Source organism: Lactuca serriola, chromosome 6 (assembly GCF_051521515.1).
Source record: "Lactuca serriola cultivar US96UC23 chromosome 6, Lser_US96UC23_V15, whole genome shotgun sequence".
NCBI classification, from domain to species: Eukaryota; Viridiplantae; Streptophyta; class Magnoliopsida; order Asterales; family Asteraceae; genus Lactuca; species Lactuca serriola.
The window spans coordinates 144,172,664-144,191,009 of record NC_136413.1 but is presented as its reverse complement, the minus strand read 5'-3'; positions in this window follow the sequence as shown (position 1 = coordinate 144,191,009).

Here is an 18,346-nt window from a genome sequence, read left to right as displayed (position 1 = left end):
TATATGCACGGAAACCTTGTAACATATACTACAACTTAGTTAGGATTATTCATCCTAAATAATATTCTATCAAAAAGTCATTTTTGACGCTTATTGTCTCTAAATTGACTAGCCCTGATCTATGGGCGTTACAGATGCTTAGGCTAGGATAGACTTGTCATTTGGAATCTTGGGAACCTGGTGGCTGGACCAGGTGTGAGTCTGGAACATTCAGCGTTGGTTTGGGAATCTTTATATCCCGGTTTAGTGAGGGGTTGCTGTGAATCAGAAGATTTCGGATGTAATGCAAGTGTAGGTCCTTGGATCTTTGGTTGTGAATTATGTACCGAGTTGGTTTTTGGTGGGAACTTGTGTTAGGAATCACAATTGTTTTGTGTAAGGTCTTCATTTCAGTAGGATATGAAATAGGGTATCTGTATGCCAAGGGCATCAGTTGAAGGGTTCAGGTTTAAAGGATGGTTGAGATTAGGCTCTTGTGATTTTGTTTTGGATTGGATCTATCTCCGAGGGGGATAGAAAAGTATGGGAGTTCAAGATTTTAGCAACGATGTTTTAGTTTGGCAGTTAAAGGAAGTAGTTTCTTGTTCAACACCAGAAGGTTTATCTCCCAGTTTTTCTCGCGTTGTTCATTATATTCATGGAACTGTTAACATCAGGATGAGCCTTTCCTTGAAGGAATATCTAATCCTTTTGGCCAAGTGAAAGGCTGTCAGCAACAACTTATGGTCTGTGATTCTACTTTCTAGTGGGAACCTCAAGTAATCAAAATTTGAGCAGTCAGTTTGGAAGATAAGTGGAATGGAATCAACAATGGTTCAGTATAGGCGGTCTGTCGAGGGGTCAAACCAATTCGAGACTTCAAATTTTAGGTTGAGAAGATGTGGTTATTCTGCATGGGATTGTTTTAGGCTAAGAAAGGATTTGTTCATCTTTGGGTTTGGAGAGCCATGCTACGGTTGCTTTTGGTTGCCTTTGGGAAGGCTGTGGTATGCTTGGGGTTGTGGCCATGTTGCTAAGGATGTCTGGCGTGCCTAGGATGGTAAGGGGTGATTTCGAGGACAAAATCTAATTTAAGTGGGGGAGAGTTGTAGCACTTGCTCTTTGTGCTTTTCATTCTACACCCTTAGGGGTGGAAGATTTGGTGGATTTGGTCCCTATGGAGCAAAAGTGTCAATGTTAGGAAAGTCGGAGCACGCTGGGTGTACTCTTGAAGGTGGATCGTGGAGCTCGTCCACGTATGTTGGGCGTACGTGGAGTACTCTTAGCGTACGTAAGCTGCTTAGAAACCCTATTTTTCGAGTTTGTACCCTATATAAGCCATAATATAGCCTCTTTTTGCCTCGTTTAACCAGCCTACTCACCCTTGAAAACCCTAATTCATTCCTTAGCCATTGTGTAGTGCCCTTGAGCTCTTGTGAGGCTTTTGTGGGGGACTTTGTGCATCTAGAGGGGGAAGAAGAAGCTCGAAGACTCATTCTTTGGAGGAGGGCCTTGAGATCCAACTTTAGGACCTTCATTTCATGGTTTATGAGGTATAAAGTTCAAAGCTTGTCATCTCATTTCTTAGATCTATTCTTTGACTTGTTTTTGGTCTTTTAGGTCCCTTTGGTTGGTGGTTGTGAGCTAAGGTTGTTTTTGTAGCTTATCGTTGTAGATATGGTCATGTTAAGGGTTTTATAAGCATAAAGGTGCAAACTTTATGGTGGTTTTGGTTTCATGCATGCATTAAGTCATTTATTAAGCTCTTTTCATGAAGCCATGCATGCATATAAAGTTGGTAACTTTATGTGATTAACCACCTTAAGGAAGTCAAATCTGAGCTTGGGCCACTGTCTTAATTGATTAAGAGCTAAATTGGAAAGTTGGCCAAAGTTGGTGAGTATGCGGGGTATACAAGCATGTACGCTGCATGTACAAGCTCCTTGAGTAGTACGGTGAGCGTACAAGCTAAGTACGCCCTGCGTACTCAGCAGGTTGGGTTTCGTTGTTTTGGACTTTGGTTTTGGGCTAGGGTGGGCTTGGTTTTTTTAGGCCATGTTGGGCCATAAAAATTCCATGGTTGGGCTATGGAGATTTTGTTGGACTCTATTGGGAGAAGGTGTTGGATATAGTGTCTAAGTCCATAACTATATTTGGTATGTACTTGACCCGACTCGACATGGTCCATTTGGGTTGCACTTCACCCGAACAATTATGGATAATCTTTTGAGAATAGTATAAGTTATGATTTATTAATATATTATAAGTTCTAATATATTAATATAAGATCATATTATTTAATTTGTGTTGGTCTATAATTAATCTAGAATTAATTTAGAGATCAAAAGTATGACTAATTAAATATGGGCTATTGTATTTATATAGTGTGGGCTAATGCTTATTTGGAATGGGCTAGGCTTGCATGGAAAGTCCATGGATACTCCATGGAGCTTTAAACCATGGATCTCATGGAAATGAAAAGACATGGGTATTAGGGTTTACATGGATGTAACCCTAATCCCCCACACTATATAAAGGAGGCTTTGGTTCTTGAAATCACACTAGTATTGGTGAGTAATTGAAGAGGGTCGATTTCAAGAAGGTGATTACTATTCTCTCAAAGTTCCAAGTTTGTGGTGAATTGTGATTTCCATTTGAGACATCCACACTATTGGTGCTAGGCTCTAAAACTCCAAGCAATCAACTACTACTACAAGGTAAGTAATTCTACTAGCTTTATTTGATTCAAGTTCCCCATGCCATGCTAGATAGGATAAGAACCTTGGAAAAATAATTATTTGCATGTATCTTAGACAAACATAGATCCAAGGTTTCTTGGGTTGCATGTACATCATAGAGTGTTAGAATGCTCAAAACCCATCAGAAGGCGCATTGAAGGGATTGGGCCGAATTTGGAAAATTGGGCCATATTTAGGCCATGGGTGTTTATTTGGAATTTGGGCCTTTGGATTGTTGGATTGGGCCTTGGCCTTGGGCTAAGTTATGGAAAGGGTAAAAAGGTCTTTTACCCTATTTTGGACACTTAGCATGGGTCGGTATCCGATTATTGACATGATGATTATTTTGTGATTGTTAACATAGGGATTTTAGCGGGCCAGCAGCCAGTGATTCTTTCTATGAGATTCGACAGTGCGAGGTGAGTTTCCTCACTGTGTTTAGTGGGTCAAAGGCACCAATGTCGGTTCATGGTTTGTTATGTAAGGTGTTAGAGGTATGCGTGACTCTTGCATATGTATATGCTTGTATTCTTATTGGGCGGGGCCCGATGGTTATCCTGTATGCTAGTATTTGGTTTTGCGTATACGATTTTCTTGTAGGTGTGGCCCGTTATGCGAGTTTGGGCGGGGCCCGTTATACTCAGTGGGGGAGGCCTGATGATTGTATGGTATGCTATTATCTTTGTGATTTTCGCATGTGTTTGTATGTTTATATGATTATATGTTTTATATGTTTACTCGGCGGGGCCTGATGACTAACAGATCTATATACCAAGCAGGGTTCGATGTCGGACGGGTCCGGATGTCGGGTGGGGCTAGGGGTGTCAATTTATGACACGACACGACAAAAATACACGACACGAAACGAAATTGGGACAAAATCAAAATTAGAATTCGTTTTCGTGTCGTGTTTGTGTCAAGTATAAAAAACACAATGTCGTGTCATGTCATGTTCGTGTTTTCAAATCCACACGAAATTGACATGATTGAGCATGTGTTTTTCGTGTTTTTCATTTTTATCGTGTTATATATGATTAAATATGAATTAAATAAAATAATAGTTATGTAATATTATCTTTTTCGTGTCGTGTCGTGTTCGTGTTACAAAAAACCTTGTCGTGTCGTGTCGTGTCAGACAAAAACACGACACGATGGCCCGATTTGACAGTCGTAGGTGGGGCCCATTATGTGTTTATTTATGTATGTATGGTATGTGGTATTTTTGGGGAACTCACTAAACTTTGTGCTAACGGTTTTCAATTTATTTTTAAAGTACTTCTATTTTCGAAGGGAAGAGCTTGGGATGATTGTAGAGGACACATCACTTGATTCTGCATTCTGTGATTTACTCTGATAATCATGATGTATTGATAAAACTTTGATTACCCTGGTTTGATGAAAATGATTTGATTTAATGTTTTATTAATTTAAAAATGAAAATTTTTGGGTCTTATTTTTGGGACGTTACAACAGCACAGAGTAGGACCGCCTCAACCCAACCACAATATGTTGACATGTGCGAACAAACAAACAAACAATAACCAACATGCACAAGTAATCATAACAGATCCAACAATCTAATAGACCACGACATCATATCAACATCATCCATACAAAGAATACCTACTACATCACAAAGTATAGTGAGAAAACTCGCCCCACAAACTAGTAGACAATCCACACAGCTCACATGAAGTTAACATCAGCCGACCACCAACTGACCATCTAACTGTAACGTCCAAAAAATAACGAGTAAAGTTTCATTTTAAATAATTCAAAACTATTCATTCATTATTTCGAAAGACGTTCAGAGTCAAAGTATTCTTAAAACATCTGAGAAAAATCATAAACCGTCAAAGGGAGATAAATCTCCAGGAGATGCAGTGCGATCAAGCTGGGCCATTCCTTTTGAAACCAGAAGTACCTGAAAACATTTTAAACGTAAACCGAAATCATAAAGCTTAACGGGTTCCCCAAAATACCACATACATACATACATATCAGTGTAAAGCTGTAACAAGTATATTTCACCCACGAGTCCCTTTCGACTCTCCAAGTCCCTTCCGACTCCCTCAATATTTTTCAACCGGTATAGGTCTATTTCACCGCTATATCTAAGTATACAGTCGTATTACCAATAGTTAAAAAGATAAAAAGCACATATAGGCATGTCAGTAAGTGTCACAAAGACAACTATCATCCTACAAACATAATCCAATGGACCAACATTAGTGCCTTTGACCCGCAAGTACAATGAAGAGACTCACCTGAACTATTCAATAGAAGCCCAACAGCTACCTCAGAAACAGACCATCCAACCCAAGCTTCCTAAAGCCAAACGAAAACTAATCCTTATCCAAATGCTCAGTTCAACTCAAGTTTGACCAAAAGTCAAACTGGTCAACAAGTTAACGGTCAAATGCAAAGTCAAAATTGCCAATCAGCAGGCCTCTATGTCGTGACCTTCCTTGGCCACTTCATGGGCACAAAATGCTAAAACAGTTGTTGCCACGCCGTGGCAACCTAAGGCCACATTGTGGGGGCTGGTCTGAACAACCCAAATGAGCTTCATCCAATTTCTTCCGATTCCATGAGCTCCAAAGCTCAGATCTGATCGTTTCCAAGGTCCTAATGGATAAAGCTTATAACTTTATCCATTAGGAAGGTCCAAACCACCAAGATCTAGACTTTAGGTCTCAAAGGGACCCAAAAATGCATCTTTATCAACTTAATCCATTAAGTCTAGTTCTCCAACTTTCAAATCTAAATCGACAAGATGTCTAGATAGATAAAGTTTCCAAATTTATCTATAATAATGCGACAATATTCCATGATCTAAACTTTAATACACCAAAATGACCTAAATGACCAAGATAACTTGCATGGCTAAAAGGGAAGGCAAAATATCATAACTTTCCTAGTCCATGAGGTCCATGAAGCATTCTAAACTGATCAAAAGATATTGGAGTCCACTCAACTCCAAGATCACCCATAAAATGGACCAAAAGTGCCAAAAACCACAAATAACAAGATCCAAAGAACTAGATAACAATATTGGAACTTTATACTTACAATAGTCCAGAAATGTAGTGTCTTTGATAGATCCAAACTTGAAGCATCATTCTTTGCAACCAAAATAACCTTCTTGATGTTCAAATTTCATCAAAATAACATAAAAAGCATCTAAAAGACGAGAGATGAGAGATGAGAAGCTCAAATCTTGACGGTGGAGTCTACGGCTTCTACTAAGGGGTTCTAAAGGTGATGGAGGCTGATAAAATGGTCAAAAAGTCGGAACCTTATGCTTAAATACGTTGAAAACCCTAAGGTCATGGTCTTGGTTCTGATTGATCGTTGTGTTGTGGTGACAGACCACCATGTCATGGCGACTGCCACACTTTTGGCTTTGATCTTCACTTCATGGTGACGATTTTGATACAAATCCACTGCAACTTCAAACAACCATAACTTCTTCATTTCAACTCTGTTTCTGGCGATATTTATATCCAAGGAAAGGTATTGACGAGCCCCACACTTCTATCTAGTTGATTTTGGCTTAACTCATGTCGAACTAAAAACCATAATCAATTCAAGAAGCCTAAGATATAAAATTCTCATATTACATTTTGGCTCCAAAACACAAACCAAGGACTTAGATAATATAACCAATATTATCAACATCCAATAGGGTCTAAACATTATTCCCTTGAAGCCCAAGGCCTCTATTTGATCCATTTATTGTCCGTAATTCCCAAATTAAGAAACTTCTCGAAAGAGGGTGTTACACTAACAGACAATCTAATAAACCACTACATCATATGAATATCCTACACACGAATTCATACTGCAGTACAATTATAGTGATAAAACTTACCTTAAAGTCACATCAGCTGACCACTACGTCATGGTAAAGCATAGGACACGACGTGGTAGCCTCACGACAAAACAGTCGCAAGACCACCTATTGCTACGCTGTGTGGATCAGACCACCATGCCATCACATCTGTTCTGGCCAACTAAACAGATTAAGCTCTTAATCCCTTAATTCATTCATCTACACTTTATAGGAGGCTTTCTTACACCCAAATACATCATAAAAATATTTAATTTATGGAGATGCATGTCAAATACATGTCCTTTCCATGTTAGGTCAAAAATGAAAGAAATAAACTCAAAACTCATTTATGAGATCAAGGACTTTATAAGACACTAGATCTGGAACTTATGACCACATAGGGATCTTAAGGATCTATAAAGTTTCCAACTTTATGGAATCCATCCATCCAAATCATCAAGAGCATGAAGATCAAGCTTTTAAGCCTGGTTCTAAAAGAATGGCACACAAAAGATAGAAATTTGAGGACTTACAAAAGTCTAGAAAGTGAGAAAGAAGATGATGAGGAGATTTGCTTGATGGATCTATGCACCAACAACACCTTATTCTTCTTCAAGGTCACCAAAGCACCACAAAACACCATAAAATCTTCTAAATGTCAATAATGAAGCCTAGCGTTTGTTTAAGGTCAAAGGAAGGTGATGGAGGTTGAGGGTGAGCAAACCTTAGCCATCACATCCATTAAATAAGGCTTAAAACCTGAAAAAGTGTGGGTTTACATGTTGGCCACTACCACTTCGTGACATGGACCTTGCCACATTGCGACGTCCAAAAAGATGCACGTTCTCATCAGGTGAGGCCACATCATGGTGCCTTTCCTACCACATCGTGTCTACCCAAAACCTCAAAATTTAAAGGTGTCTAAGTCCATAACTATTTCTGGTATGTACTTGACCCGACCCGGCATGGTCCATTTGGGTTGCATGGCACCACGCAATTGGATAGACTAAATGAGAGAAATAACACTTGTGGTTTATTAATATATTATAAGTTCTAATATATTAATAGTATTATTTACTTAGTATTCATCAAGAATTAATTTGGAATTAATTAATTGATCAAAAGATTACTAATTAAATATATGGGTTGATTATGTAAATCATCCATAACTTGTATAGTGGGCTAAGAGGCTCCATGGAATATCAAGTTGGGTTAAACCCATAGGATGCTCCATGGGAGTTACAAACCCATGGGTCATGGAAATGAAGAGTCATGACATATTAGGGTTTACATGGTGTAACCCTAGATGTGTCAACACTATATAAGGAACTCATTCTCTACCAAAATCGGGTACATATGAACAAGTGAGGGCTAGGCTGATTTTTGCAAGTGTAAGATTCTTTCAAAGTTTACTCCTTTGCATTTGGTGTTGTGTGAAGCATTTGAGGCATCACACTTGGGGTGCTAGGCTCACAAGGTTTCAAGGATCATAATCAACAATAAGGTAAGTTATTCTATCTTTCATTCAAGTTAAAAATTGTTCCCCATGTATGCTAGATAGGAATATAACCTTGGAATTCAACTTTGCATTATAATTAGACAAACATAGATCCAAGGTTATTAGGGTTGCATGTACACTTAGGAAGTGTTAGAATGCTCAAAACCCATCAGTGGTATTAGAGCCTAGGCTTTTTTGTTTGTTATTTGTGCAAAATTGTTGAAAAAAGTCGATTTTGTACTGTCTACCTGCTGAACTCGCCGAGTCCATGGGGGGACTTGTCGAGTTCATGTGTAAATTCATCCTACTCGCCGAGTAGGTTCGTGCGCTCGACGAGTAGGAGCCTCAGAATGCAGATTTTCAACTTTTTTTTTTGCTGGAATGGACTAGAAACATTACCCTAAACTGTTTTGGTGTTTTAAAACTTGTTTTAGATGGTGTAATGTTTATGATAACCCATTTACAATGGCAATTATCAAAATTACAAGTTCTTAAGTGTAATTTTTGATTCTTGAAAGTGTTCATATTCATGTTCTTGAACTTATGAAGATTAGATGATCATAGGAATTGATTGTAACCTTCATGGTAGTTTAATTCATGATTATAATGTGTTTTAATGGAGTCCATAACTTGTCCTCAAGTTATGGAAAATCAAAAGTCACACTTTTATTAAAGCCATTAAAAGAACACAAGAGTTATAAAAATGAAGAGTCTTCATTTTTATTACTCAATTAACTCATAAGTTATAAGAAATGAAAAGTTTTGAAAGTTTACAAAACTTGCCCTCAAGTTTTGGAACAAGTAAAGTCTTGATTAAAACTTTAGTTCCAACCCTTAGAATTTTAAAAGTTAAAATTCAACCCTTATACTTTTAAATATTATAAGTTAATAATATATATATGTATAAGATCAAGTCGTCTTACCGCTAGTATGCTTCATTCACGAAGCCGGTCTATAAGGGGGGGGGGGTATAAGGTTGTTGCCTATAAAATGGAAACTTAATGGGTGTCCACTCTCACCCACCGCTTCCTTGATCGGTGGAGGGTCGTTAGCCGAACGGGTAAGACAAGGACTTATAAATTCTCATTAAAAGTATGATGAATATTATAAAGTAACTAAATGCTTTTATTAAATTCCCAATCTTATTTACTTTAGGAAAAATGTGAATAAGGTGCTAATCCATGAAATTACACTTTACACTTTGTTTAAGTCGTTGGTGGAGCGTGTGTGGTTAACCGACACACTAACTTGGACATAACAATGTAGGTAAAGGGTAACTTAAGGTTTATCATAGTATCGGTGGTGTGTGTGTGGTTTACCGGCACATCGATTGAGTGATAAACTTTAAGGGTACCAAGTGATTTGCATGGTTACTTCACACCTCGTTTTGTGATCCTCGGTATCCCAGTCACAAAACTTGGAGGGCACACTCGAGATTGAAACATGCCTTTGAAAAGTTCATTGAATCTCAAAAGAATCTAGGAATTTCTAAGAACCAATTAAAAACCTAATATTTATATTTCGTTTTTCATGGTGGAAATTGGTGAATCGTCATTCACCTACCTTTCAAATATGTTATAGCTTGGATTACGGCATACCTCTTCTAAGTTATAATATATTGTGATTGGATCCTAGCCTTAATATTACATTTGGGTGTTTTATTAAGGACTCTCTTAATATCTAAACTAATCTCGTCCTCTTCTTTCATATGTCTTCAAACAACGCTGCTTTTGGCTCTAATCCCAATGGCTCCTTTACCCTTATGAATTTGTGTGGGAAAGTCACTTTTTATGGATCCAACTTCAATGAATGGATCAGAAACATCAAGATGATTACCCGCTATGAGGAAAAAGAATATGTCCTCGATAAGGAGCTTAAGGAGATTGATGAGACCACTGCAACTCCCCATGAGATCACTGACTTCCAGGCACATGAAAGGGATGCTACCAAAGTAGCATGCATCATGTTGGCCACCATGACAGCGGAACTCCAAAAGTCCTATAAGGACTTCTACCCTTTTGAAATGCAACAAGATCTGATGGAAAGATACCATCAAAGTGCACGACAAGAGAGGTATGAAATCATTTGCTCCATGATAACAACCATGATGAAGGACGGAGAATCCGTCACGAGCCACATGCAAAAAATGCAAAGGTATGTGGATCGGTTGTTGAAGCTTAATGTGAACTTCCCCGAGGAGCTTGCAATAGATATCATTTTGCACTCCTTACCATCGTGCTATGATCAATTCCGCATGACATATCACATGAATAAGGAAGAGGTCACACTCAGCAAACTTCAGGGACTCCTCAAGACCGCAGAAACAGGTCTTAAGGGTAAGTTGGTTGTTAACACTCCTACTCCAAACTCCGCCCCGGTTTTGGCAATCGGGAAAGGTCGAGGGAAGAAGAGGAAGAGCTCTTCGAAGGGTACCAAGGCTAGGACCCTTGATGGCTCTTCTTCAAGTGGAACCAAGAAAGGTTTCATCACTCCTTCTTCTGAACCAAAAGAGGCTGAATGCTTCTATTGCCATGAAAAATCACATTGGAAGCGGAACTGCCCAAAATACCAGCAAGATGTGAAGGATGGGAAAGTTAAACCCAACCATACAGGTATTTACACTATCTTATCTAATAACTCACCCCATTTAAATTCTTGGGTCCTTGATACCGGTTGTGGTATTCATATTTGTTCTGATTTGCAGGGACTAAGAAGAAGTGAGAATGTGGAGCATGGAAGAATAAACTTAATCATGGGGAATAGGAAAGCTTTACCTGTCACCAAGATTGGAGTTTATAATTTATCGCTAAGTAGTGGGTTTAGTTTAGATTTGAATAAATGTTGTTATTCGCCAAAAATGGAAAGAAACACTATTTCTTTTCATGTATTGTATAAACAAGGTTTCACCTTTTCATTTGATAATGAAGTTGGTTCGATTAATGCTTTCTTTAATAATGTTCTTTATTTTAAAGCATTACCTTGTGATGGTGTGTATGAAACTGTATCTGTGGTTGATAACTTAGGAAATAATGTATTGTGTATTGATTTTGTTAATGATAATAACTTGGATAAAGCGTCATTATGGCATTGTCGTCTTGGACATATAAGCAAGAAACGCATAGGCCAACTCCAAAAGGATGGAGTCTTGGAGTCATTTGACCTAAAGTCAGATGATAGTTGCGAGTCATGCTTACTTTGAAAAATGACAAAGTCACCCTTCACAGGTTCTTGTGAGAGGGGTGAAGGTTTGTTGGATCTTATACACATGAATGTGTGTGGACCCTTCAAACATGCCACAAGAGATGCTAATCATTATTATTTGACTTTTACTGATGATTACAGTCGATATGGATATGTCAACTTAATCATGCATAAGTCAGAGACTTTCGAAAGGTTTAAAGAATTTAAACAGGAAGTCAAGAATCAATTGGGCAGGAACATTAAGATGTTTCGATCCGATCAAGGTGGTGAGTATCTTAGTTCAGAGTTCCTCGACTATCTTAGGGAATGTGGGATTGTCTCACAATTGACACCTCCCAAGACACCACAGTTGAATAGTGTGGCTGAGAGGCGTAATCGAACCTTGTTGGATATGGTTCGTTCCATGATGAATCTAGCTTTGCTACCAATATCATTTGGGGGTATGCCTTAGAGAATGCCACCCATATCCTTAATCTAGTCCCTACAAAGAAAGTTGCCAAAACTCCTCATGAGATGTGGACTGGTAAAGTACCCAAACTAGACCACATCAAGATTTGGGGTTGCGAGGCTTTTGTGAGATGCGAGACTCATGATAAGCTTGAACCTCGAAGCGAGAGGTGTATTTTCATTGGCTACCCACAACAATCCTTTGGTTACCTCTTCTACAGACCTAGTGAAAATGTGGTCTTTGTAGCTAGGAGGGCTGTCTTGAGAGAGAGAGAGAGAGAGAGAGAGAGAGAGAGTTCAAAAGCCAAGGAGACAGTGGAAGGCAAGTTGACCTTGAAGAAATTCAAGAGTCAAGTGGTGACGGAACTTCAAACCCTAGCACTCAACTTGAGGAGGAAACTCCTGTTGAGCCAATTGACAAGTCTGTACCTCTGAGGCGTTCCACAAGGGTTATGAATGCACCTGAGCATTACTATGGATTCCATATTACCGAGAAAGGTGATACACTTATCAGTGATGAGACAATGATAGGTCTGGATGAACCTAACAGTTACGCGAAAGCCATGGCAGGCCCTGAGTCAGCCAAGTGGAAAGAGGCAATGGACAGCGAGATACAGTCCATGTATGACAATCAAGTTTGGAACTTGGTTGAGAATGTACCAGGTCGTAAGACTGTAGGGTGCAAATGGATCTTCAAGAAGAAGACCGACATGGATGGTAAGGTACACACTTATAAGGCACGACTGGTTGCAAAGGGTTTCTCACAAATGGATTAAGTCTATTAGGGTTCTGTTAGCCATAGCCGCATTTCATGACTATGGAATATGGAAAATGGATGTCAAAACCACTTTCCTTAATGGAAAGTTGGCTGAGGATGTTTACATGAGTTAGCCAGAGGGTTTTGTCAATAAGGAGTACCCTAATAGAGTGTGTAAGCTTGAGAAATCCATTTATGGGTTAAAGCAAGCACCTCGCAGATGGAATCTTTGCTTTGATGAGAAAGTCAAGGAATTTGGCTTTTCAAGGAGTGAAGATGAATCTTGTGTATATGTCAAGGCTAGTGGGAGTATAGTTAGCTTTTTGGTATTGTATGTGGATGACATACTACTCATAGGAAATGACATCCCAACTCTGCAGGAAGTTAAGTCCTGGCTTGGGAAGTGTTTCTCTATGAAGGACCTAGGAGAAGCTGCCTATATTCTAGGGATAAGGATCTTGAGAGACCGGAGTAAAAGACTAATTGGACTTAGTCAGAGTACCTACTTGGATAAGGTGCTGAAGAGATTCGACATGCAGGACTCCAAGAAAGGAGAGTTACCCATCCAGAGTAACGCCAGATTGAGTAAGACACAACGCCCTAGTATTGAGGCTGAGATAGCATAAATGAGTCGAATACCTTATGCTTCGGCTGTAGGATCGATCATGTATGCTATAACGTGTACTCGACCTGATGTAGCCTTTTCCTTGAGCATGGTTAGCAGGTATCAGGGGAACCCTGGAAAGTCACACTGGACTGCGGTAAAGAATATCCTCAAGTACCTACGAAGGACTAAGGACTGGGTCCTTAACCTCGGTGGGAGTGATGACTTGAGAGTTGTAGGGTATAGTGATGCTAGCTTTCAGACTGATAGGGATACTTTACGCTCTCAGTCAGGCTGGGTCTTTACCTTAAACGGAGGAGCAATTTCTTGGAAGAGTTCCAAGCAAGAGACAGTGGCTGATTCAACTTGTGAATCAGAGTATATTGCAGCGAGCGAGGCAGCAAAGGAGGCGATATGGCTGAAGAACTTCATTGGAGAACTTGGAGTTGTACCAGCTATTAAGGAGCCAATGAAAATTTTCTGTGATAGTGAAAGTGTAGTTGCCTTAGCCAAGGAACCAAGGGATCACGGGAGATCCAGACACATCGACAGAAAATACCATTTCACCAGACATCGAATAGAAAAAGGACTCCTCGTGGCAAAGAGGGTATCATCGGATGAGAATCCAGCTGATCCCCTCACGAAGGGACTGACTCGGGTTAAGCATCTCCAGCATGCTCGGAGCATAGGGCTGAAGGATGATATTAGATTTAGTAGTTAGATAACCATGAAATTTGTAAAGTGTAATTGACATTAGATGATGAATAAAAGGTGTTTTATTTATGAGTAAAGTGTTGCTATCTCTTTTCGATCGTTTACTATATTTCTTTTGCATGTTTTGACTTCCAGAATAATTATGTTTGGTATATCATATTATTCGAACCTCCACAGTCGGTCATATGTCGGAAGTAGGTATGAATCAAGACTGTCATGATTGGTTGCAGAGGTCTAAGGTGTTGGACATGGCTACAACAATCATGAGTGCTCATAAGTTCTGAGCATTGGACTCAACCCACGCTCACTGGAATCACTTCATGGAATTTATCCCGAGTGATCGTGAGACAGTAATATCATATAAGTCTTCAAACCAAGAGATATGATTTGTTACTTATGAGTTGGTTATGCATTGATTGTACGTAAATGAATTGGTAACTCGATGTTATAAAATGTGCTTTTATGTATAATTCAATAAGTAGTAGAACAAACATATGAGTCGAAGTTTATATGTTCCTTCTTGGATTAGATGCTGATATATGGGCCCCTCGATGATTTTGTTTTGACCTATGTACCGGGCCCGGTCAGAACTAAGTTGATGTGTTCAATTAAGTTCTTTGTCAAACAAATCGGAAATCGGGAAACAAATTGTTGGACAATAAGTAAGACATTGTTCCATGTATTTGTCCGACTGATATCTAGAACAGAGGATTATATGATCACTTATCTTAAATGGCATATCATCATCTTCTCAGTTCCGAGAGACCTTGAAAGAGATATGATTACCGATTGGTTCTTGAAGTCGTACTTGCAGTTATAGTTATTAGACTTATCCAAGTGGGAGACTGTTGGACAAGGTGTCTAAGTCCATAACTATTTCTGGTATGTACTTGACCCGACCCGACATGGTCCATTTGGGTTGCATGGCACCATACAATTGGATAGACTAAATGAGAGAAATAACACTTGTGGTTTATTAATATATTATAAGTTCTAATATATTAATAGTATTATTTAATCAGTATTGATCAAAAATTAATTTGGAATTAATTAAGTGATCAAAAGATAACTAATTAAATATATGGGATGATTATGTAAATCATCCATAACTTGTATAGTGGGCTAAGAGGCTCCATGGATTATCAAGTTAGGTTAAACCCATAGGATGCTCCATGGGAGTTACAAACCCATGGGTCATGGAAATGAAGAGTCATGACACATTATGGTTTACATGGTGTAACCCTAGATGTGTCAACACTATATAAGGAACCCATTCTCCACCAAAATCGGCTACATATGAACAAGTGAGGGCTAGGCCGATTTTTGCAAGTGTAAGATTCTTTCAAAGTTTACTCCTTTTCATTTGGTGTTTTGTGAAGCATTTGAGGCATCAAACTTGGGGTGCTAGGCTCACAAGGTTTCAAGGATCATAATCAACAACAAGGTAAGTTATTCTATCTTTCATTCAAGTTAAAAAATGTTCCCCATGTATGCTAGGTAGGAATATAACCTTGGAATTCAACTTTGCATTATAATTAGACAAACATAGATCCAAGGTTATTAGGGTTGCATGTACACTTAGGAAGTGTTAGAATGCTCAAAACCCATCAGTAATGGCCTGAAAAATTTAGGGCCCAACTTGTGACAACCCGAAATTTCTATCTTGTACAACCGTTCAATTCAATCAAAGTCATCCTCGTTTCTGCTATCTGTTAGCATTGTTTAGAGTCTGTTTGAGTGTTCTAAGCCTAGTACCTTCAAAGTTATGGTTTAGAATTGTGTTCCTTAAGTTCATCACTTTTCAAAAGGGCCAAACACTCCTTCATGAGGAGTGTACGGCCGTACAATTGAGTGTGCGGCTGTACACCCCCTCCTGGCTGCACAATCTCACATATATATGTGGGTCTTAGCCATTTTTAATCAGTTTTCACTCCTTCAAGCCAAGAAATCGATTCTCTCTCAACTATCATTGGGTTTTTGATCTAGATCTTCAAAATGTAAGTGTTTCTTCCTTTGATTAGTTGATTCTTTACACTATCTAGTGAAGATCCATGATTTCATCCTTGAAATTACTTCTTTTGGGTTAGATCTTCAAGAACACCAAGAACACACACTAGTTCTTGGACCTTAAAACACCCCTAAAGGCTTCTAATTCGTAAGTATATCTTCCATCTTCTAGTTAGGCTTGTGAATCACTCCTTTTCTAGCCTTAAAACATCATATAATGTATGAACCCAAAGAGTGTATGGCCGTACACCCTTCATGTGGCCGTACACCCCTTCTTTAGTGTATAAATGGCCTAAAACTCATGTTATACTCCAACACAAGATCAATAACTCTTAGAGGATGCTAGATAGAGCCTTGGACCACAGTTTTTGGCAAGTTCTTCAAGGGGTGTACGGCCATACATTCTATGTCCGTACACACCTGGCCGTACACACAAGTGGCCGTACACTCCATGGCCGTACACACACTTGTGTGGCCGTACACCTATTTTATGCACTCCTTTTGTGCTTCTAACACTTCAATATAAGTGTTTCCTAGTTCATAGGGTGTTTTCCTTTCATAATTAGTTGTATAAACACTAATTATGTCCATATATGTGTCATTATATGCTTATTAGGATCCGTTTGTGCTCGAGGTTTCACTTGACACTTAGCATCCTGTATCGATCTTTCATTCATACCACTCACTACAGGTGAGTTCATACCCCTTAACTTATCTTTTAAATGATTTTAAATGCTTTCATGGGGGAGAATACAAGTAGAAACTTTATAGTTATTATGTCAATCACATGTGATTAATAACTATCAATCAAATGGATTTCATATACTTCAAATTGTTTATCAAACAAACTTTTCAAAACATTTTATAAAACTGACATCAAGTCATCTATAGCCATTCAAATGTTTAAAACTCTTTTATATGTCAAACTCTTTATTCAAATCTTTTAAAGTTATAAGTTGTCAAAATCATGTCTATATAGATATAGTTATATGAGTAAGGTTGAAAGGACTTAGGACTAATAACTCACTTTATTTCTTGTTCCTTGTTTGGTTGTGGACTTAGGACTGATACAATACTACAAGTACATCTTTATTATTTTCCCATTACATTCAAATTGTGATCTTCTCACATAAGCGGTAATGTAAATTATATTTTTGGTAAATGATAGTCTGTCTTTGGGAAAACACTCACTTTTACAAGGGAATAAACATACAGAACATTCAGGCCTTAGTAGAAGGTTACTTTTTAGTAGGAAATATAGGATTTTCTAGGAGATACAAACATTTACATCAAACATTTACAACTACTTTCATACAAACAATGACACTAAAATACTTATGAACTCACCAGCTTTAATGATGATCTACGCTTTCAAAATAACTTGTATTCTCAAGTCACCAGTAGACAGGTACCGATGACCAGGTTTTAAGAAGAAGGAGCTTTCAAGACTCGTATTTATTTTGATTATTCATTTTTGGTGTCTTATAAACCACAGAACACACTTGTATTAAAATTATATTATTAATGCAATGGATGATGTTGTTGCTTGTTTACTATTATGCATTTTTGTGATAATGTACATGACGTCCTCCGCCCCCGAACATTTCCGCCGTTCTGGTTTGGGGGTGTGACATAAATTGCCCCGCTTCCTGAAGCGTATAACACCCTTCGAGGGTGATACCTTGAGCAATAATATATTCCCAACCTAAAACTCCAGATCTGAACTTCGCCTATCAGGATAACTCTTTTGTCTGCTCTACAACATTTGTAATCTCTGTCTAATCTATTGGATGATCTCTGTCGTCTGGATCACTACCTTAGTGCTCCCCATGACCGTGTGGCCAACCTCTCCCCAACGAACTAGGGTCTGACACCTCCTCCAATAAAGAAGCTCATAATGAAGTGAACAAATTCTAGAATGATAGTTGTTGTTATACGAAAACTCAGCTAAAGGGAGCTAGTGTAACATCATGTTTTGAGAAGTTTCTTAATTCAGGATTTGCGGGCTATAAATGGATTGAGTAAAGGCATTGTGCATCATAGAACGGGATTTAGACCTTGATGGATGATTATAATGTTGGTTAAGTCATTAAAGCCTTCGATTTGTGCTTGGAAGAAAAAGGGTGAAATGGGAAAAGTTAATTGTTAAGCGTCTTGCATGGATTATGGCTTTTATATCGACATGTGTGAAGCTAAAAGTAACTAGATATAAGTGTAGGGCTCATCAATTACCTTTTTGTGGATATAAAGATCATAAAAAACGGAGTTGAAACGAAGAAGTTATGGTTGTTTAAAGTTGAGGTGGATTTGGGTTAAGAGTCATGGTCACGACGTGGGAATCAGAGCCCACGACGTGGGGATCAGTCAGGCGAAGCCCATGATTATTAGGGTTTTCAATGTACTTAATCTTAATTTTTTGCATTTTTGGGTATTTTATCAGTCTCCATCACCACTAGAACCCTTTGGGATAAACCTTAGCCTCCATCTTCATGATTTGAGCTTCTCCCCTCTATTCTCTCCTCTTTTGGATGATTTTTATGCTATTTTGAGGGAGCTTAAAGGCCAA